The 22,812-nt window shown below is 50.3% G+C and overlaps 1 long non-coding RNA gene across 3 annotated transcripts in view; it reads left to right on the top strand.

The window, feature by feature from the left end:
* The window catches only part of LOC144768556 (uncharacterized), a 40,633-nt gene that overhangs the window by 11,638 nt on the left and 6,183 nt on the right, over positions 1-22,812 (top strand). For all 3 annotated transcript variants that reach the window (XR_013598572.1, XR_013598574.1, XR_013598573.1), the window contains one exon: positions 1,508-1,692. This is a non-coding gene — a long non-coding RNA (uncharacterized LOC144768556). The remainder of the gene's footprint in view (positions 1-1,507; positions 1,693-22,812) is intronic.

The following is a 22,812-nucleotide window of genomic DNA, read 5'->3' as shown; positions in this document are numbered from 1 at the left end:
AATCTCCTACTCCCATTGTCTAATCATGTTTAAATCTATTGAAAACACAGAAAACGTGCCAGTGTGGCTGCGCGCTAAGGCCATACATTTGTTCAAGCTTGTCAAACATGGGTTTTTCTTTATGTACTCTGTTCTAAAGTGAACTCTTCACCTCTTTTTCATCAGCACACGTTTTTGGCCTAAACTGCTCTTTCACCAGTTATAGCTGTGTGACGCTGTCTGCTGTTGTCTATTGTTTTCATATTTTATTTCTTCCTTAACATATGAGAGAAGCCTAATCCCCTGTCCGAATAGAACTCTGAATTTAGTTTTTATGTTGATCACATAAGGTCAAGTGACAGTTGTACTGTCAAGTTAAACATGAAAAACGGTGTAGGTTAATGACTGCCCTCCTTCCATCTTTGCTGCTGCCAGCTAAAAACCCTGTCAATTATCTAGTTATCTAAGACACTGTAATAGCATTACAGTGGCACTGTGTGTACCCCTGAAGGTTCATGCTCACGAAGCTGGATAAATAAATACAATTATCAGAGTTGTGTGGAGGGAAATCACTTTTGTGTGGAAACACACAAATCTGCCCAATTAAAACATATACTACTGGCTCCCAACATGTGGTTGGAGCCAAAGACCCTCTGCTGGTGATTCCCACATAATTGTCATGCCAGGCCATAAACACTCAACAATGTATGCGCGGCCCTTGGTACCCATGCATCACAGGGTTGAAAAACATGGGCCCTTACTTTCTGGTGGCCATGCAGCTACAGCATTACAGGAAAGACTGCACAGTTTGCAAATGTTTTTTTACGTATTCTTTCTCCTCATTTTATGCAGCATATGCTTAATTACTGCCCGCTACAGTGAAGTTGTCTTTCCGTTGAGTCACTCGAACAACATAATTCTAATAACAAAAATAAATCAACACACCACTATAATTACATCCTTTCACTACATCTCTTGTTGTATTAGTAGGATATCTCCCTTTTTCATGGCGACACTCGTTCTTGCAGTTCATCTGTAACTATAGCCCAGTCCTCTTAGATGGTACTAAGAGGCCAGTCCTGCCCAAAACCCAGGGTAAGAGGTGAACTCTGCTCGAATTCTGCTTTTAAGCAGCGGGGAAAGACTGGCCCTGCCCCTCAGCAATAAGTGTAGGGTAGACATGAGTGCTGTAACTAAAGGTCAGCCATGCCATTCCTGCACAGAGAGAGCCCAGTCCTTCACTGTATTTAAGGATTAATCTAGTTCTGCTCTTACTCTGTAGCAATACTTAATATGTAAAATATAAGTGGAAGTCCACAGCGTGGGAACCTCTCGCCGTCAACTTAGAATGTCTGGCTTGCCATATACCAGGGCTACCTACTCTTGATTCCACGTCATGCCTCTTTCTTAGAACCACCAACACTTCCCATCTCTTTATCTCACAGTTGCTGCTCTTTTTTTAATCTCTACTGTCTTTCTTTCTCACCATTTTCTTTCATTCTCCACCTCCTTTTGTCTCCCTTTTTAGCATATCTCTCTCTCTTGCTGTGGATCAAAGTGTGATGATAAAAATGAGTGCCAACGCGCACCACCTGTAACCACCAGAACAGATACGTACCACTGTGTAGCGAGAAGCCAGTCTGGCGATTGATGGATAGAAAAGCCAGTCATCATTGACTCTAAGGTGGGAGTCAAGAGCACCCTTCAAATATGGTGAGTCGGCTCTAGGCTCTTCTGTCTGCCCCTTCTTCCAGGATCATGCAGCACTCCCTTGACGCTTCTTCAGTGCCTGCTCTTTCCCTTTGCAATTCAGCAGAACTCTTCATTCAGGGTTCAGCAGCACCCTGCATTTGCACACTTCTGTGGCACTCATTCCTGTTTCTTTACATGCTTGCATGATTGCATTCAGGGATATGCAGCACTATCTCTTAATGCTCCTGTAGTGCTTCCAACGACTGCATGACTCCTTTTGAGTACTACAGAATCTCCCTCACATGCCATGTCCCTAGTACGGCTGCTAACGGACTCTGTCTACATTATGTAAGACAATGTATACATGTCTTGGCTTTTTTAGGCCAACAACACTCTACAAAGAAGAGTGATGGTTAAAACATCTGCTCCAGGATTGTAAACAAAAGCCTTATTTCACTTATTAGGTAGAGGGGAGTTTTGTAGTGTGGCCAATAATGTAACATGATTATATCTGTTTTTTCAATTTGCCTGAAAACCTATGGAGAGTAGGGATGAATATATTGATATTGACACAACGAAACAATAGAATGGTAGATGTTATAGTTGACTATAATATTGATTTATATTTCCCTATATTTATAGAGCATACGATTACCCTTAGGAGAATGGGCTTTGGTAAAAACATTGCATTTTTTTTGCAATTCTGGGATACATTAAGTGAGGGAACTTTTCCAGAAAGCCTTTATAAACCTAGCGGACTGGGATATGGAATGCCAGATCCAGAGTCCATCACTTTCCATTTAGTAAAACCTGAGACTTACAAGCCTAGGAGAAGCCTTAGTCAATCATAGTCTAAATTGGTAACTTGTTGTTTCATAAACTGACATATCAGCAGACATCCCCACCCCACAGAAGGCATTTCTTTTCATGAACAGGTAGGTTTTTATCACGTGATGGCAGAGTGCTATTGAAGCTCACTGCAGATGACATCTCCCTTGCATGAACTTGGTGCTCTTTTATATTTGAAGGAAACAATACAATGGTCACATTAAATGGGGGATTTGAAGATTGAGGCTATTTGGACGGAAAAGTCCCTACCGTGGTGATGGTCGTAGTTCCCTGCTCTGAGTGACCCCAACTGCAATGATGTCTGGTTCCCTGGTGCTTATTTGTTGTCATGAGCAAACACAGATCATACGGGCCATAGCTCATGTGCAGAGTGAGGACGGTGACCCCTTCTGAGAGGTGGGGCACAAGGAAAAAGGCAAAGAGCGCGGCCTGGCTGAGACCGTCATTGAGAGAAAGGGGCCGCACTGATAACCTGTGCAGGTCCAAGCCCAGACTGTGAATCTGCACTGGAAGCGTCTACTCTTCCTTCCTGCGCACCCTCCAAACAGTGGGCAGGATCCAAGGAAATATAAGGGCATCAGAGAAGTGTTGAGGACACCGGACCACTACCCGCAGATGGTTACATGTGAGGAACTCAAGGACACCCAACAGCTGTCCCTGCAGGGTTGCATGTGCGAAGGCCACCACAGGCTCCTAGCCTGAGAGAGGGGTGCTCTCAGATACTCGAGTTTTGCAAGTCCTGATGGTATGGTAAGATTTACTGTCAGGCCAGAATGCCCGGACCAACTTGCCTGCCATATAGCGCTTCGGTGCTGGAACAGTTTTGACATTAAAGGAGTCAAAGTGGGAACCTGGAGACTTGCACTACTAGTGGGGCTTAACCTGACTGTTGCCTATATTAAGACCTGGCTCTTCGAGCAGTAGCGGCACCCCCTCCCCTCAGTGCCTTGAGACCCTCACGGGTAAGTAGCGCACTTTACAAGTACTCTGATTCATTGATTCATTATAGTGAATGGGGAATAACCACTACCATTAGCGAGTGGCTAGAGGGACTCAGAAACTTGCGTATAGAAACACTTGAGCCCTGACCTCTGGGGAATGTGTGTATTGTTTATAAATGCTGAATTTTATTTGTTGTTGGTATATAAATACTTCTAAAAGCAAGTATTTGACTGGGAAATCATGTATTGCTGCTATTGAACATATTTTAAGTTGTGAGCTTGTTTTCACCACCCAGTGTCTCCCTCCTCCGCAAGAAGCCTTGGACTTCTCGACCCGCACTAGCACCGAGTAAAATGCTGAAGTGGTACTTGGCACAGTTGCTCGGAGCCCATTGTAGGTTGGGCCCTACGACATCAGGAGTAAAATACCACAGCCCCCACTGTTGGGCCCAGTAACCCCTGCTTACAATGTGGCCCTCTGAAAAGGGTTCTAACAAAGGCATATGTTGTATTCACAATAGAGCCTGAAAAAGCAGTGGTGGCTCTTGAAAGAGAGGCTAAATGTTTTCTGTCAGTGTATCTCCTTAACTCAGACACATTTAAGATATTATACACATTTAGTTCAGAACGCAAACTGTGTCAATTCTGTAACATTTCAGCCAGTGGCGGCTCACGGGAGTGCTGTGGGGCAGTGCGGCAGGGCAGGGGAGGAGGGTAGTAAACTCCGGCAAACGGCGGTACAGAGGTAAGTAAATAAATAAAACAATTTACATTGCGCGTGCTGCATCGCCGAGTTGATGTAAATTGTTTTATTTATTTATTTGCTTACCTCCGTTTTGCCATTTGCCAGAGTTTACTACCCCCCACCCTGCTCCTCCCCTGCCCGACCCCCCTGCGAACCCGCCCGCACCCCGCAGCACTGCCTCGGCTAGCCACACTGATTCCAGGACATTAAGATAAAAATACCCAAAGTTGACAACATGAATAATCCTAATTATGAACCTCTTTTAGAGGAATTGATTGGACCAAATTCTTATGCTTCATCAGATTAAACTAAGATTAGTTCTGGCTGCTTATTTTCAGAGGATGGAGTTTTATTTGAAAGTATAAAAACATGATGTGGGGAGCTTCATTACGTGCGGCTCCTCTTAAGTCGCAGAGGTTTGGGCCTTTCCCAATTTAAAATGTTATTTTGGGATTCCTTGAGTAACAGATTATTTCAAGTTATAGGGTGGAGCAGATTGCTTGGTCACTAAATGAATTGTCTGTTTATAGTTTCCATAGAGGCTGACCATCAGACAACCAAGTGCCTGATGGGAAAGTTCTCTGTAGTTTACCTAAGGCTTCAGGTGGGTAAAAGGATGAATCGCTGTTGGATGCCAAGATTCTGTTTGTGATGTAGTGGGAGGTGCTTACCACGCAAACACAAGTGAAAGCCTTTTTGGGATTCATTAGTTATAGTGCCAATATCGGCCCACTCACCAGCCCTCCTGCAGCAACATGCATGTATCATAAATAATCAGACAAGACAACTTTTTTTTGGGAAAAGATAGCTGCAGGTTTATTAGCATACATATATGCCAACATGGTGGGTTATCTTACAGACGATCCAAAGGCAAGCCGCCCCTCGCGACCTACCACCTGATGGGCTAACTTGCATCGTAGCCTTAGCCACTCGGTGCTTAGCGGTTGTCGGAGGGGATAGCCACTCCCACTTCTGGTGAACCATCAGTCCACCCTCTTGCTCACGCCCCCCCCCTACGAGGGGCGGAGCGTTCAAGCGACCCCCGGTTGTTCAGGTTTCCAACCGCCCGTAGGATAGACGGGACTTAGTGTGTCTGGGGTGTTTTTGGGGATCCAACTCTTGGTGCGTGCATGCACTTAATCAACTGCAATAGATGGACCACCCACAGTTCGGCCGCTAACTTCTCCGACATGCGTCTAAGGTCAGAATAATTTTTGTTTTGCTTAGGCATAGATGCTTACTTGTATGAATCGTCCCCCTTTGACTGACACTGCACCCTATACAAATGTATAGACATGGGACAACCCTAGTTGTTGACTTTTGACTGTTAACATTTTTTCTGCCATCCTTGGGACCCTTCGCAAGTCAGCCAAAGCAAACGCCTACCTGGCCCATAACGCACCAACTTGAGCCCAGTGAGATGGAGCCAGATGGCGGCAAAGTTGTATCAGCCAAACCCGATGTGGAGCCAGACTTGAATGGTCTTAGCGGGGTCATGCTGTAGGAGGTATGTGCGGCTAAAGCCGGGCCCAATTCAGTGCAGAATGCTCACACCTCACCTTAGTGCCAATGTGCCTGCATATGGGAAACTGGTGATTATGTGATGCAACTTAAGAGAAAGTCTCAGCGTGGGCCACATTCTAAGAGGTATACGTGTGGCTTGTGCAGGCCCAACTAAACAACATGGCTGCCCAGCGTGCTCAGGCAATGTGCTGCAGACTGCCTGGTAATATTTAACTATACCATTGCCTCACTATAAGTACTACAAACTGAGCACTACTTCTGCGGGAGGTGCGGAGAGATGTGGACGGTGTGGGGGAACGAGTCGCGACGCTGGAAGAACACGACGTGGGAACAGCAGAGGACATCCATCGCCTCCAAAAAGATGTGATCCGCCTGACAGAGCATAACCTTGACTTGCAAGCCCATACCGAGGACCTGGATAATAGGTCGCGTCGCAACAATATTCGCATTCGCTCGGTGCCATGGAAAGGAGAGGGGGCAGACTTGAGGGAGTACCTTGAGGCACTGTTCAAACATATCCTCAAGGAGGAGGATGTCCAGACCATAAGAATGGACCGAGTGCATCGTGTGGGATTGCCGCGAGGACCCCAGGCACCACCCCCCGACATCCTGGTGTGCGTGCACGATTTCCAGCTGAAGGAAAGGATCCTCAGGAAAGCACGAGATGTGGCCCCTCTCCATTTTCGAGATTATCGCCCCCTACTATACCAGGACTTAGCTGCTTCTACACTGCAAAAGCGCAGGGTCTTTAAGCCGGTTACCACATACCTGCAGGAGCAAAAAGTGCCCTACTCCTGGGGGCACCCCTTCCGCCTCATCTTCTGTTGGTAGAATAAGTTGGTCCAGGTGCGTTCATTGGAGGTGGCTCTGGATCTCTTGGGCTTGGAGCGACGGGACCCGGCACCCGGGGACGGCGGCTGCAGGCAGGCGACAACGGCGCTCCGCGGGATGGCGGAGAGTGGGCAGGCCGAAGCAGATGGAAGGTCCGGACATGTCGGCAAAGCTGCAAGAACGGGGTGCAGCGGTCGCTTCTGTGGCCCAGGTCACTGACGCAATGACAGATCACGGTGAGGCAGCCTCGTGACTGAGAGGACCATCTGCAGGCGCCGGAGGGGGCCTCCACTGTGAGGTAACACCTGTACTTCTCTCCATGATTGTGAGGGTGCCCGACGACATGATCTGGACGGGATGTGACTGGTGCCATATCCCCCTGTCCTTAAGACTTTTCCTTTTGCGGTTTGTCTATTGTGTTTTTATTCTAGGGGTGTTGGGGGGTGGGAGGGGTGGTTAGGGTGGGTAGTGGTGGTAGCTGGGGTTTGCGCGTAGTTTGGCGTCTGGGGTACTTGCGAGCGGGGTGGGTCTGCGGAGAGGGAGGAGGGTGGGTGAAACGGGGTGACCCTGTGAAGCAAGATGATCCTGGCACGACTGGGGGTGTGTTGGCCGCGCTTGGGTCTTGGTGGGGACCTGGGTTTGGTTGCTTCATTAGCTGGACTGTTCACCAGAGGGGGCTGGGGCGGACTGCCATGGCGGAACTGTGTTATAGGACCCTCCTCTGCCGCCTCTAACCATAGGAACATGGAATGTTAAAGGGCTGAACTCTCCCTATCACTGATCATCATATAGATATAGTGGGCCTTCAGGAGACTCATCTGACTAAATTGGAGGACTCACGCCTTAAGGACAAACGGTTCCCCTTAATCTATAGGTCCTCCGCTTCCACGAAGCAGAGAGGGGTGGCCCTTATGTTCCGCTCGACTCTGCAGTTCCAACCCCTGGGTGTACAAAGTGACCGGGAGGGTCGCTGGATCATGGTTAAGGGCCTCTTGCGGGGTAGACAATGCACATTTCTGGTACTGTACGCACCTAATACTGGGCAAAATGCTTTTCTGCACAACCTGTTGAGGACTGCAGTCGATTTTGTGGAGGGTCCCCTGATCGTGATGGGGGACTTTAATTTGATGTGGCAGAAAGACCTAGATAGCACACACTCACAGAAGTCAGACACGGGCACATTCTCCCCCGACACACAGCAACTGATTTCAGACATAGGCCTTTTTGATGCCTGGCGCCTTCAATACCCCCAGTCCAGGGACTTCACGTTCTTCTCCCATGTCCACCGCTCCTATTCTAGAATTTACCACTTCTTCCTCAGCCAGTCCCTCCGGGGGGATCTAAGGGAGGCCAAGATCTTCCCACTATCGATTTCTGACCATAGCTTACTCGCAGTGAGCCTCCAGTGGGACGTGAAAAGTAAGGGGTGCTCCCGGTGGCATTTTCCAGCGTCCCTGGTCCGGGACAAACCCTCCAGTACCAAATTGCGGGGATTAATCACCGAATTTCTTACACTCAATGATCCGGGGGACACATCGTTCTTCACCACCTGGGATGCTCTCAAGGCGTGCCTTCGAGGGCATTGCATAGCACTGAACGCTGCTCTTTATCGGCAGCGCGGGCGGGAGCGAGAGCAACTTGAGGAGGAGCTTTCCTCCTTAGAAAGGGCTCACAAGGAGAACCCCTCCTGATTGGGTATACGGCAGTTAACGGCAGTCAGGGGTAAACTCAGCGCCCACTATAACAATAGAGCTGAATACACCTTGCTGAAATTACGACGCCTTTCCTATCACCAGGGCAACAAGGTGGGGAAATACCTTGCCAGGCAATTGCGGGACAAGAGAGAGCGGGAGTACGTAGGGGGAATTCGGGATGCACTGGGCGGAGTAACGCACCAGGACGAGGTGAAGGCTAAACTTTTTGGGGCCTTCTATAAGACCCTTTATACTGGGGACCAACTAGACGCTACCGCTCAAGCCGAATACCTACAAGGTCTCACACTGCCTCAGGTCTCGGCGGAATGGAACGAGGCTCTCTCGACCCCCTTCTCCAGGGAAGACGTGATGGCTGCCATTAAAGCTCTAAAGCCCCACAAGGCCCCAGGGGCGGATGGCTACACTGCCATCTTCTACAAGACTTTCGCTTCCGAACTAAGCCCATACCTTGTCCAGCTGTTCAATGGCATGGCGGAGGGGGGCGCGACCTCCCGCACCATGGAGGAGGCGCTAATATCCGTCATTCCCAAACCCGGTAAAGACCCGAGTAACTGTGCTTCCTATAGGCCGATTGCCCTCCTGAATCTAGATGCAAAGCTCTACTCTTCCATCATCGCCCAGCGACTCAATGACCTGATGCCGGCCCTCATAGATCCGGACCAGTCAGGGTTCATCAAAGGGCACCAAACCCATGACAACATGAGGAGGATGATCCACTTAATCGAGAAAGCCAATAAGTTTAAAATTCCAGCAGTTCTGGTGCGCCTGGATGCTGAGAAGGCGTTCGACAGGGTGGACTGGGGATTCTTGTTTCGAACACTGGCCGCCTTCGGCTTCTCCTCCAAATTTATAACGATGATCTGGTCCAATTACCTCTCCCCCCGCTCCAGGGTGGCAGTGAATGGTCAGTTATCTCCCTTTTTCGAGCATTCCAGGGGTACAAGGCAGGGTTGTCCTTTGCCATTAGCATTGAACCGCTGGCGATTGCAGTAAGAGCCAACCCCAACATCCGTGGACTACCCTTCACTGGGGAGTCACACAAGATCACACTCTTTGCAGACAATGTCCTCCTCTCCCTCTCTGGTCTGGCCCACTCTCTTCCCTTTGTGCAGACCACACTGGAGCGCTATGAAGCGGTGGCAGGGTTTAAAGTTAATTACGACAAATCTCATGTCCTCAACCTCACGATCCCCCAGTCGGAACTCCCCCATCTTAGGACACTGACTCCCTTGCCGTGGACTGACTCCTCCATTCAATACTTGGGGATCCACCTGACCCCCACGCTGGGGAAACTGTACTCTGCTAATTTCCCTCCGCTTCTTGCTCGGATTCAAGCCGACTTAGCCCGGTGGAAACCCATGTTCATTTCCTGGCTAGGAAGGATCCACGCGATTAAAATGACCCTCCTCCCCAAGGTCCTGTACCTATTCCAGGCCCTCCCAATTGAGCTGGAAGGGAAATTCTTCAGACGGGTGAAGTCCATGATGCTGCGTTTCATCTGGCAGGGCGGCCGGGCACGCTTTTCTTTCGCCGTCCTACGCCGACCGAGAAAAGAGGGAGGCGTGGGGCTGCCTGACATTCATTTGTATTACAAAGCTGCTCAACTTCGGATATTAGTCGAATGGTCGCAACAAGAATCCGAAAAACACTGGCTGGATATGGATAGGAGCGTGGCTGGGAGAATGATTTGGGATCTGGTGTGGCGGCCCAGGTGCGACAGGCCTAAGAATGCATATGTTAGCACTGCCACTAGCACCACCCTGAAGGTCTGGGACTCTGTCTCCAAGGATGACAGGTGGACCACTTTCCCCTCCCCCTTCACGCCCATACACTTCAACCCCGCCTTCCCCCCAGCGTCACTCGAAGGCCCCTTTAGGGCTTGGAAGGACAGAGGTTGTCTGGCGCTCACTCACCTATTTCACAATTTTGATCCACTTACCTTTGAGAACTGCAGGAGGGACTATGGGGTATTTGAGAGTGAACGATATCATCACGCTCAATTACTACACTGGGCGCTCTCCCCCCAGGTGAGGGAGGCAGCGACTCGACCCCTCACGAAGTTCAAGGCCTTCCTAACTAGGACCTCTTCCATGAAAAGAGCCATCACCTTCATCTATGGGCTCCTTCTTGCCACTGCAACTTCCCCTAGGCCCTGGTATATGAATATGTGGGAGGGGACTCTACAACAAGACATATCAGATGCCGAGTGGGCTCACTTATGGTCCGATATTGCCAAGTTTAATCACTCAGTGGAACTTAGGGAGGCACATATGAAAACCATGCTGGACTGGTACTTATATCCCGCCAAACTGAAACTAATTTTCCCGGGCACCTCCGATAGATGTTGGAGAGGGTGTGGCCTCTTAGGGGACTACCAGCACATTTGGTGGGACTGCCCCATTATTCGACCGTTCTGGGAGGAAATTTTGGCTCAAATTAAAGATATGCTGGGGTACCCTATTCCTACCTCGATGGCTTCCACTCTGTTGGGTCTCCGTGATCCTGATCTCGAACACCAGACCAGAGCGGACAAGAGGATTATGTGGCTCAGCATTGGCGCGGCCAAAATAACTCTGGCGGCAGCGTGGAAAAAGAAAGAGGCTCCGGCCATCTCTCTGGCACGCGAGGCTTTGGAAGTTGCTTAGTATGGAGAGGATGGCAGATATCTTTTTAGATGATTTTAAGAACTTTGAATTTCACTGGGGCCCACTAGTAGCATTCCTCTCCAAGGGCTTGCCATTTGCGGTATGTCCGCCCAGTGTCCGTGCTCTCCACCTGTTTCAACTCTGAATTCCTTCTGCTTACACACCAGGTTACCAGTCTAGTGCTTCCAGCTACCACCACTGGGGAGGGGGGTGGGGGAGGGGGGGACGGGAGGGGGGGGGGTTTGTTTGTTTCTTGTTCGTTCAGACATCTCTCTTACTGCTCAATTAAGCACCGCCTGCCGAGACATACGTCGGCAAAGGACTTCTTAGCGCCACCGCACTCTGTCTATGTTCTATTTGGCACGAGGACTGGCCACTTAAACTTACTGTTGTGATTTGGTACAACTGAGACTCTTAACCGGCCTCGGCCTCCATTGCATACCACGTGCTGGTGCACATGTTGGGTGCTCGGGACTTCCTAGGTCACCATGTCGGGTGCGATAGGCTTGCTCACATGGTCCCTGCCCTAGTTTATCTTGCAGCTCTCAGATGAAGACTCTGCCTACCCCCTGCGTGGGATGATTGCGGGATTGTCGCTTCTTTTATTTTACTGTTCTTAATAAATGGTCAATAAAAATACTTTTGACAAAAAAAATACATCAGGAAGAGGATAAGGGCTATCGTGACATGACCACCAGTTCAAAGGTAATACAGAATACAATTGTGAGATCAAGCCTTATTGCTGATGACTGTTCAAATATATGTAATTCCATATTATTTAAACCAGACGAAAAGCCAGTTGTAAAGGATATCGGATATGATATAGAGCTCAAGAATGTGACAGGAAAGGATGAGAATGATGAGGAAGAAATAAATTCAGTGGAGAGTGAAATTAGAAGGGTTCTTGACTGGTAACGCATGGAAATGTGGCAAGAGGCTGAGAAGAGAAATGCTAAAATATATAGAAGAAGATTAGAGGAACAAAGTGCCTTTAGAGAACAAACAAGAGGAGAGCAGGTGTTTCCGAGTAGTATAACAAGGTCTGGTGTCCATTTCGAGCAGAGGGTATGATAGAGTTAGGACAAAGTTCCCCTTCGTCTGAAGTAAGATCCCTTCATGTATCAAATATACAGGGAATCACACGTTCTATACAGAGAAAAGAAAGGAAAAGAAACAGTGACTTGACACCCAATGAAATAGTAGCAAAGGAATACAACAGTTGGTAAAATGTTGTCCCAATTACTAATAACCTCGCAGGGTGAACAGTAGGTATGGTGCCACAGATGAAAGTGTGGCCAAGAGCAGGATCCTTTGACAATGAATTGATAAATATGGCTGATTTATGTATTTTTCAAGGTTATAGGGACACAGGGTGGGATTATGATTACATGCAACATAGTCTGTGTCTGTGGAAGAAATATTCTTTAAGGTCTGAGACACCTTATGAGGGACATGGTATCAGGAATACTACTGTAAAGCAGATGCCACTGGTGTATAAGACACAGGGAGCACAGCCTGTCTATATTCCATGGCAACACATGGGTAAAGAAAATCTAAAAAAGGCCTGCCTCCATTACAGGAAGGAGCAGGGAAATGGCTAATAGCATTTGAAAATGCAACAGCTGGGATAAAGTTAACTCTTGGGAATGTAAAGAGCCTGTTGAGATCCATAGTAGGGGATGAGGTGGACAGTATAATGAGAAGTGCAAGGATAAAAGGAGTAACTATTACTAAAGGAAAACATGATGGGTCTGCTTTTGGAGTAGTGTGCTCTAGGGTCTTGACTGAATTAAGGGATAGGTACCCGGACCAACCAGATATTGGGGCATTGATGACACAAACTATGTCGCCAGGACAGTCCTGTGCAGACCACATAACAATGATGAAGAAAAAGTGGGAACCAGAAGTAGGACCTGTAGACATGGGAGGTGGGTGTGGATTTTTCTACAATGTTTGACATACAAGACCATTTGGATCAGGTTGTGGCCCGTTGATATAAAACCATGTGCCGAAATACAAGCACATATTATACATTTTTGTAGAAAAAAGGAAGAAAAAGAGAGGACAAATAAAGACCAAAGTGACAGAGCCCAAGCCAAACTGGTGACACAAAAAAAGAGAAAAATTAGAAGGAAAAGAAATGCCTGTGCAGGTTACTGTTGCAAACAAGGAGCAAGGAAGGGGTCAAAGACAAGGGAGACAGATACAAGGAAGAAGACATTTTAAATGCCATTACTGCAGTTACATCGGACATTTTATTCCTGAATACGGCTTTAAGAAGAGTGATGAAGCACATGGAGTGATAGGAATAGGGAGAGGAAGGGAAAGACAAAATGTCAACACAGCAGGGCCTGAGCCTCAATATGGTCCTTATCAGTATGTCCCCTATCCTCAACAACAAATACCTCCCCTACCACAGGTTTATATGCCACAACAGCAATTTGCTAATGTACCTGTTCAAGGGCACCAGCACCTGTTGTACAAACAGGAGGCCAGCATCAGGTGCATATTACTGCAGTGGTGAGCACAGGGAGTCAAGGACAAGGGGGAGTGATTGTTCAAGGTGGAAACCCCATTTATCATACAGCTGATCGTTCAAGGTGAAAACTCCTTTTATCATAGAGCCTAATGGGACGCACCAGGGAATTCCAATTGTTCTGTGGTAGCTAGGACTCTATACCCAGAGGAAGAACCAATGGTAGAAATGATTGTAATGGGAAGGAGGTATGCTTTCTTGGTTGATACAGGGGCAACAAAATCTTGCCTCTCAGAAGGAAATGTTTCACTGTCCTCTGCAACCATGGATACGCAGGTCTTCTCTGGTGAAGTACAACGTATTCCATACCCAACACATGTGCCCATAGACGTGGCAGGAGTGCGAACGCAGGAGCATCTCCTTTATTCTCCAAATTCACCAGCTAATTTATTAGGAAAGGATATCATGTCTATATTTTTTGTAAAAGTTTTTATTTAATGCAGTTCAAACATAAAGTGAGAAAGGAAGAGAGAAAAGGACAGAAGGAAAACCAGCAGCAAAACCGCGGCATCTCCCAATGAAGGGACCAGTAAGAAGCTTACAAAGAGGCACTTAGGATAACAAATGACATCAGTCTTGGCAATTCTTAAGAACAGTGCTCGCCAGTGAGTAGCAAGGAAATCAAAGTCAGCTGCTTCTTGGCACAACGGCAGCCCTCCCCAAGGGGGTGGTCACTCCCTTATAGTCCAAATGTTGCGAAAGCCCCCCGGGCAATCAAAAGCCTCCATTAGGTATGCGGTGCCGCAACAAGTAATGAACAACCCCCCCAACTTCCCCCCACCCAGCCCCCCTTACCCCCCCCCCTCCCCCAGTGGTGGCGCCTACACATACTTTCAGTCTCATTCCCTCTATCATACAATCAAGTTAAATCTGGAAAAGGTGAAGGGCACGCAGGGCAGACGGGCATACCGCTGAGGGCAAGCCCCTCGACAGAAAGAGAACCAAGGGCCCCACCGAAACATAAAGTTCTTAAAGTTGCCCAAGAAGATGTCCGCCATTCTCTCCATGCTCAAAAGTCTCCACAGTCTCGCGTGCCACAGTGACAGAGCTGGGGCCGACGACTTCTTCCAGGCAGCGGCCAGCGTAAGTTTAGCCGCTCCAAGGCAGAGCCATAGAATATGTTTATCCGCCTTCGTTTGGTGTTCCAACATCGGATCTCGAAGGCCCAGGATGACATAGGACAAAGAATCGGGATTGGGTATCCTAATATATCCTTGATATGGGACAAGATTTTGGCCCAAAACGGCCGGATGACCGGGCAGTCCCACCAAATGTGGCGGAAGTCTCCCAACAGTCCACAGCCCCTCCAACACCGGTCCGAAGAAGCCGGGAATATGCGATGCAGTTTTGACGGGTAGAGGTACCAATCGAGCATGGTTTTAAGATGGGCCTCTCGCAGGTCCACCGAGTGGTTGTGAGCTACAATATCCCGCCAAAGACCTTTCCATTCGTCCCCGGCTATGTCTCGGCCCAGGAGGGTTTCCCAGTGGTCCATGTAGCGGGGACGTGGGGAGACCACAGTAGTCAGTAAGAGTTTATACAGAAAGGAGATCGTCCCCTTCATCGTGGAGGACCGGAGAATAAAGGCCTCAAATAGCGAGAGTGGTCTGGTAGCCGCATCTCTGTCCCGTCGAGGTCGCCCAGTGGATCAGCTGAGCATGACGGAAGCGTTCCGAAGGTGGGAGACCATAGTCACGCATGCAGTTATGGAATGTAAGGGGGTCCATTCCATGGAATAAGTGCGTAAGGGCTCGACACCCTCCCTCTCGCCATAGTCAGAAGGGACCCTCCCGTAACGCTGGCGGAAAGGCCGGATTGAAATGTAAGGGAGTGAAGGGGGAGGGAAATGTTGTCCATCGCTCATCCCCCGTGATCGTATCCCAAACTTTCAAGACAGTGCTAGTGGGCGTGCTGATGTAGGCGTTCTTAGGCCTGTCCACCTTGGGCTTCCAGGCAAGGTCCCAGATCGATCTCCCGGCCACACTCCAATCCATATGCAGCCAGTGTTTCTCAGAAAGCTGCTGCGACCATTCCACTAATACCCGCAGTTGAGCAGCTTTGTAGTACAGGTGCAGGTCAGGAAGACCCACTCCTCCCTCCTCCCGTGGGCGCCGCAGAGTTGCGAAGGATAAGCGCGCTCGGCCTCCCTGCCAGATGTATTTCAGCAGTAAAGTCCTAAGGCGCCGGAAGAAGTCCAGCTCCATGGGGATGGGGAGGGCCTGAAAGAGATACAGAAACCTAGGAAGGAGGACCATCTTAATGGTATGGATCCTACCAAGCCACGAGATATTTTTCGGTTTCCACTGGTCTAGTTCCCTGCGCACAGCCGCCAACAGCGGTGGGAAATTTGCTGTGAATAGGGAGTTTATAGAAGGGGTCAGATGGACTCCCAGATATAATGAGGCAGGCGCCCACGCCAAGGGCGTGAGCGGGCGCAGCCGTTCCAATTCTGCTGGAGGGAGGGTCAGGTTCAAGATGTACGACTTATCAAAATTGACCTTAAATCCGGCCACTGTCTCAGTCGGACAGCAGAGTTTGGATATGTGGTAAGGAATGGGCCGGCTCCCCCACCGACAGCAACACGTCATCCGCAAAAAGGGAGATTTTGTGTTGTTCACCCGAAAAGGGGAGTCCCTTTATCTGCTCCCGTTCGCGCACCGCAAGGGCCAAAGGCTCGATGCTCAAAGCAAAGAGGAGAGGGGAAAGGGGGCAGCCCTGCCTCGTACCCCGGGAGTGCGAGAAGCTGGCGGATCGATGTCCATTAATCACCACTCTAGAGCTAGGGCTGCTGTAGTTCGCCCGGATCATGGTGATGAATTGGTGCTAGAAGCCGAAGGCCTCCAAGGTGCGGAACATGAACCTCCAGTCAACCCGGTCAAAAGCTTTTTCCGCGTCCAACCCCACCAGTACCGCTGGGATCCGGAACCGGGTGGCCTTCTCTATAAGGTGTATGACCCTCCTCAAGTTGTCATGCGTCTGACGGCCTTTAATAAACCCGTATTGATCCGGGTGAATGATGGCCGGCATCAAATCCTGGAGCCTGCGTGCTATTATAGTGGAATACAATTTAGCGTCCACATTGAGAAGTGCTATCGGGCGGTACGATGAACATATGTAAAGGTCTTTCTCCGGTTTGGGAATCACGGTGATCACGGCCTCGGCCATGGTGCCCGTGGTTTTCCTAGTGACCGCCATTTCGTTGAAAAGGGACACCAAAAAATCGCATAACTCTGCCGCAAAGGTCTTGTAAAACAGGCAGTGTAGCCGTCAGGACCCAGCGCCTTGTGGAGCTTCAGATCTCTAATAGCGTCCAACACCTCTGATCTAGAGAAGGGGCGGCCAAGAGCTCGTTCCACTCCTCAGACACTTGTGGGATGGGGAGATCCGCCAGGAAACGGTCCTGCGCTGCCTGATCCAGGGAGTCACCCTCATAGAGCGCCTCGTAAAAGCGGCCAAAAATACCAGCCTTATCCACATGTTGTAGCGAACCAGATGGGTCCAGAATTCCACCAATATAATCTCTCTCCCACTTGTCCCGGAGCTGACAGGCTAAGTGCCTGCCCACCTTATTCCCCTGTGAGTAGGAGACACGCCTAAGCCGCAGGAGAGTAAACTCTGCTCGGTTGTTGTAGTGGGCCTTCAATTTAGCCCGCACGGCCGTCAAGGGTCTAAGAGTCAATCTAGACGGGTTTGTTTTATGCGCCTGTTCTAAGAGTGCTAGCTCTGCCTCCAGGTCCACCCGTTCCTTCCTCCTTAACCTATTGAGGTTAGCATTGAGGCCCAGGCACGTGCCCCGCAGTGACGCCTTACACGCATCCCACGTATTGAAAAGTGAAGTGTCCGCAACCGGGTTGAGAGCCAAAAACTCCCTTATAGCTTTACCCAATTCCTTACATGAGGTATCATCCCGGACAAGCGCTGGTGGGAAGTACCATTTCCTCACACCGTCACCCCCCGCCGACCAGTGGAGCCCGAGAACCAGCAAGCTATGATCTGACACGGAGAGCGGGAAGACAGCAGAATCGCGGACATCTCCCCTGAGGGCCTGGCTCACAAAAATATGATCCAAACGGTAATAAGTATGATGAACATGGGAAAAGAAGGTATAGTCTCGTGCTTGTGGATGCAGGAATCGCCAAGTATCAATCAATCCAAGCTCACCTACCATACGCTGCGTTTCCGTAGAGAAAACCCCAGCGGCCGCTCTCTGGGCTCGGGAGCTATCCAAATCCTTGTCCCAAACCATGTTGATATCCCCCATTAAAACCATGTGCCCCTCCACAAAGTCCCCTGCCCTATCCAACAAATCACGAAGAAAAGCATTCTGCCCAGAGTTGGGAACATACACCACCACAAACGTACAAACTCTGCCGTAAAGTGCCCCCTTGACCATCAACCAACGTCCCTCCTTGTCACAACTGATCCCCATAGGTTGGAAGTGCAGGGATGCTCGGAATAGAAGTGCCACCCCTCTATGTTTGGTAGATGCAGACGACCTATAGATGAGCGGGAAGTGTTTGTGTCTTAGTCGCAGCTCATCTTTACGTGCCAGGTGAGTCTCTTGGAGCCCCACAATATCCAAGTGGTGGTCAGATATATATTTCCAAATTTTCTGGCCTTTCTGAGGGGAGTTGAGGCCCTTTACGTTCCATGTTCCGATACTAAGCGGCATGGAGAACTATTAGCAACCATCTCTGTGTACCCGCCCCGAAACTATGCCCACTCTCCCACCCCGCCAAAGGCAGCCAGAAATCCCTCCGGGCCCCATCTGTTCCCAGCTTCCCATTGCCCATTCCGGACCCCCCAGAACCCAGCAGACCAGACATGAGGACAACTCCAATCCAATAAAGAGTCCCACCCTGAGGCCTGATATGCAAGATCCCAAGTGTCTCACCTGCAGAGGGAAACAAGCATACGACACATTCATTCCGGACACCACCACCTCCCTGCCCAACCCTATCCAGGTCCCCAACAGCCCCCCTCCCCAATTGGCCCCCAAGTCTCCCCCCCCCCCCCCCCCCCCCCCAAACCCAAACCAAAACAGTGTACTTAGCAGTCCCATCGGAGAACAGTTCGTAGAGGTCCTCCTGGGCTGGGGATGGGGCACCCATGGTGGGACCCCATAGGCCACGGTACGGGGTGTCTTCTCCAAAAGTACAATGAAACCCACGGTACCTGGTGTCACGTGCCCCTCTGGCACCAACCAGCTGGCGGCTCAAAGATCAAGCGGCACCGGAGCCCTGCTGGGACGATGCCAAAGTCGCAGAGGCCACCGAAGCCACTGCATTCCCTCTCTCTTGTAGGCTAGCAGTAAGATCAGGCCGCCCACGATTCGTGACCGGGCCCGCTCTCTGCCATGAGGAAGAACGCCTGCGCCTTCTCGGCGGCGAGCTGCCAGCCTCCTGTGAGGGAGTCACATCATCCAGCCCCAACAGATCCTTCGCCACCTGGAGAGATAGAATCTGCGCAAGTCTGTTCTCCCACCGAAAGATAATGCGGAAAGGATGACCCCACGAGTAGGAAATGTTGCGTTCCCGGAGGAAGGTGGTCACCGGGCGGAACTCCCGCCGCTTCTGGAGGATCGATGCCGCTAAGTCCTGGTACAGCTGTGGATGATGCTCTCTGAATTGCAATGAAGGGATGGTCCGTGCCTTCCGTAAGATACGCTCCTTTAGCTGGAAATCGTGTACACAGACTAGGATGTCCGAGGGCGGCCCCCCACCCCTTCTAGGGAGACCGACCCTGTGTACTCTGTCCATTCTGATTACCTGAACATCATCGTCGCCCAGAACCTGTAAGAAAAGAGCTTGGACATAACCCCGCAGGTCACCTGCTTCTCCGTCCCATGGCACTGCCCGAATGCGGATGTTCCGGCGGGAACGGTTCTCCAGATCCTCCGCATGGGACTGGAGGTCCAAGTTCTGCTCCGTGAGCCTAATTATATCTTGCTGTAGCTGGTGGACATCGTTTGCCATGCTTAAGTCGTGGTCCTCCAACGTGGCCACCCTCTCTCCGATGCCGTCCACGTCTCTCCGCACCTCACGGAGGTCCGATGCCAGTTGGGCGCGGAGTTCAGAGATGTCCTCCTTAATGGAGGCAAAGAGTTCCGTCATAAAGGCCTTGGTGGCAGGGGCCTCATCGTCCGATTTCTTGGGCGATACACTGGGCCCGGGGGACGGCAGTTGTTGAGAATTCTTCGCTGCGCCATCTTTCCCAGGCTTCCCTTTGCGCAGCGTGGAAGACATCGCGACACCCCCGGGTAGGGCAGCAGTCCCCTCTCCGGTAATCACAAGATCTCCTCCGCACCAGTGCCGGTAAAGCAGTTCCTGCACTGATCCCCCCGCGGCCGGGGCTCTCCAAAGGGCAGGCCCCAGTCCGTATTCCAGGTGTCCACCGCTGGCACTCCGCCTCCGGGGTTGCGCAGCCGATTCCACTGCTAGCGTCCCATGGCCATGGAGCCCTCCGGACTTACGGCCCAGGCATATGTCCGGCCCCGCCGCGGCTAGTCGTCGCTGTGCAGCGCACGCTTCCCACTTCACCGAACTGCTGTGCTCTCCAGCCGGGCCCCCAAGGAAGGGTCACCTCCGCGACGGACCAGCACCGCAGGTGCACAGGTGTGTCGCAAGCAGGGGGGCGTTGAGTCCCCTCCAGGGGTCCACACCCAGGCGCTCGGGTCTCAGGGAGCTGCTCCCCAGCAGGGCCTCCCCAACCTCCTGGTCACTTCAGGGACGTAGTGGGGAAGAGATAGCGCCGTTGCTAGGGTCCCCTCCGTCGCGGCCCCACCGCAGTGTCTCCTACCCCCTCCTGCTGTGCCCGGAGCCCGAGCCCGCCAAGCTCCCAGGGCCAGGGATCACGAGACCGCGAGCCGCAAGGGCTCCGGAGCCCTCTTCCAGGCCTCCTCCAGTCCTGAGCGGTCCGCCGGCGCCCACCACTCCTCTTCGGGGCTCGCCTCAGAGGCAGACGCAGGTGGGGAGATCTCGGCCGGGCCGCTCCGCCAAGCTTGTCGAAGCGGGGCCGGGGGGAGGGGAAGCAGCGAGGCCGCCGCACTCACCAGGTCCCGCCGATCCTCCCCGCCAGCGCTCTCTCGCCGGTCGCCGCTCACCGGTGGGGCGTAGAGGCTTCGCGCAGCGTAGCGAGGGCCAGGAGTGTCGTCCCCGTCCAGCCTCCGTCACTGCCTGCTCCGCTCCGCCGCGGACCGGAAGTCCGGCTCTCCCCTCTACTCCAGGTCAGGGATTGCAAGGCGGCAGTCTGCCGCCGCGGCTAAGTCCACCCTCGGGCCTCCGCGGCTCGCACTCGAGACACCGGACCGGACCCCTCAACACCAGGGGTCACAGCAGGTCCCAAATGGTCGAGAAGCAGGCCGCTTCCGATGCTGAAACAAAGCTGAGCTGGGCTTGGCGCCGGAGGGACTCGAAAAGACGTCTCACTCCTTCGCCATCTTGGCCACGCCCCCATCATGTCTATATTAAACATGACAGTAAGGTTTTCTTCTGATGGGGTCCATGCCAAGTTAAGTACCCGGGCAAGCGAAATATGGGATACATCTGCTAAGAATACCAGAGGAAAATATGGTTGGAAGGGCAGAGCCAGTGCATTCCAAATTGCTAGTAGATGCAGTACTTAAGGTTCTGAACACAGAGGAAATACTTTTAGGGAGGTGGATGGAATTGCCACCTAGACTAATTTTAAGGAGAGTAATTGGTGGTGATGAACTGGGACAGGTGAATACTCTTTTCCTTGAGTGCATGGAAATATCCAGTAGGTGGGGCACTCGGATGTATGACATTACAACGCATGCATTTACATCGCATGCCTTTACAACGTAAGTATTACAACGCAGTCCATTACAACGCATATTGCTTTTGGGTGCTGGATAGTGAATAGTTTAATTTACTATTCCAACTCCAGTCCCCGTGGACACTAGGGAAGGTTATTGGATAGCTAATTAACCTATTCCCTATCCTAGAGCGCCCCCCAGAGCAATGCGTTGTAATAGTTTGCATTGTAATGGTTGCGTTGTAAAGGCTCTGCGATGTAAAAGTTGCGTTGTAAGTGTTGTTCACCGGGGCGCTCTGGTGGGATCAGATAATGATGGAGGACTTTGGAAGGTCCTGATTTTTCTTATGCCTGGTCTGAGACCACAGGACAATTCTGACTCAGAACTCTTTTCAGACGATCCCACTAGGACTGAGATAGTATATACACACACTGCATCCTTGTTAGTGTGTGTTTACCATGCACAGACCACTATACTAGTTGTGCCATCCCCCTCACATGATATTGAAGCACTTGCAGCAGTCCTGTCTTGTGTCCGGACATCAGCTCCAGATGAGGAAGGACTGATACTATCTGCAGAACCATTTAAGATAAAGTTGAAGCCAGGTGCACAATTGCCATGTGTAAAACAGTATCCACTGTCCAAAGAAGTAAAAGAAGGTATTAGAGGGACAATATAAAGGCTAAAGGGCCAGGGAGTTCTGTATTCCAGTCCATCCCCTTCTAACACCACCATTTATCCTGTAAAAACATCTACAGGTAATACTTGGAGGATGGTTCAGGATTTTCACCCTCTTAATGCCATAGTATTAGCAGAGTACCCCATAGTGCCAGGCCCATCTGTGATATTGACTAATATACCAAATGACAGCAAATGGTTTTCTGTAGTGGATTTAAATAATGTTTTTTAGCATACCTTTATATTCTGACAGTTAATATTTGACAGCCTTTAGATTTGATGGCGAACAAATCCAGTATTCTAGACTCCCACTAGGCTATTGTGAGTCTCCATCTGTGTTTAATAGAGTATTGAGTGATAATTTGTTAAATTTCCAGACAGTACAGTATTGCAATATGTGGATGATTTAGTAATATCTAGTAAAATAGAATCTGAATGTGTTTTGGACACTGTCAATCTCTTAATGCTACTTGCTACTAGGGGGTACAAACTGGACAGGAAAAAATCACAATTTGTGCAAAAAGAAGTGCTGTATTTGGGCCAAGTGTTCTCTGCAGAAGGCAAAAAGATAGCCGGTTATAGAATATAAACATTGCGTGATCAGCCTCAGCCCAAGACAGTAAAAGACATGCCGAAAGTTCTAGGCCTTTGTAATTTTGTACGTCAGTGGGTATTTGATTATGCTACCATCACACAACCACTATTATATGCAATGAAGAAAGCTAAAACTGACAACACAGGCATACAGTGGGTGGAGTGATGACTAGGGGTGGGCAGAATTTGCGTAGTCGCGCTAGGCAAAGCTTTGCGAAACGGTAAAAAATCTCTCTAAGCACGCAAAAGTTCAGCAAACACGCGAAATTGCTTGTTCTGCCCGATCGAGATGCCTTTTTCCCGTTC

Source organism: Lissotriton helveticus, chromosome 7, assembly GCF_964261635.1.
Source record: "Lissotriton helveticus chromosome 7, aLisHel1.1, whole genome shotgun sequence".
In the NCBI taxonomy this organism is placed as follows: Eukaryota; Metazoa; Chordata; class Amphibia; order Caudata; family Salamandridae; genus Lissotriton; species Lissotriton helveticus.
Note: the sequence above shows the minus strand (reverse complement) of the source record. Positions and strands in the feature narration are given on the sequence as shown.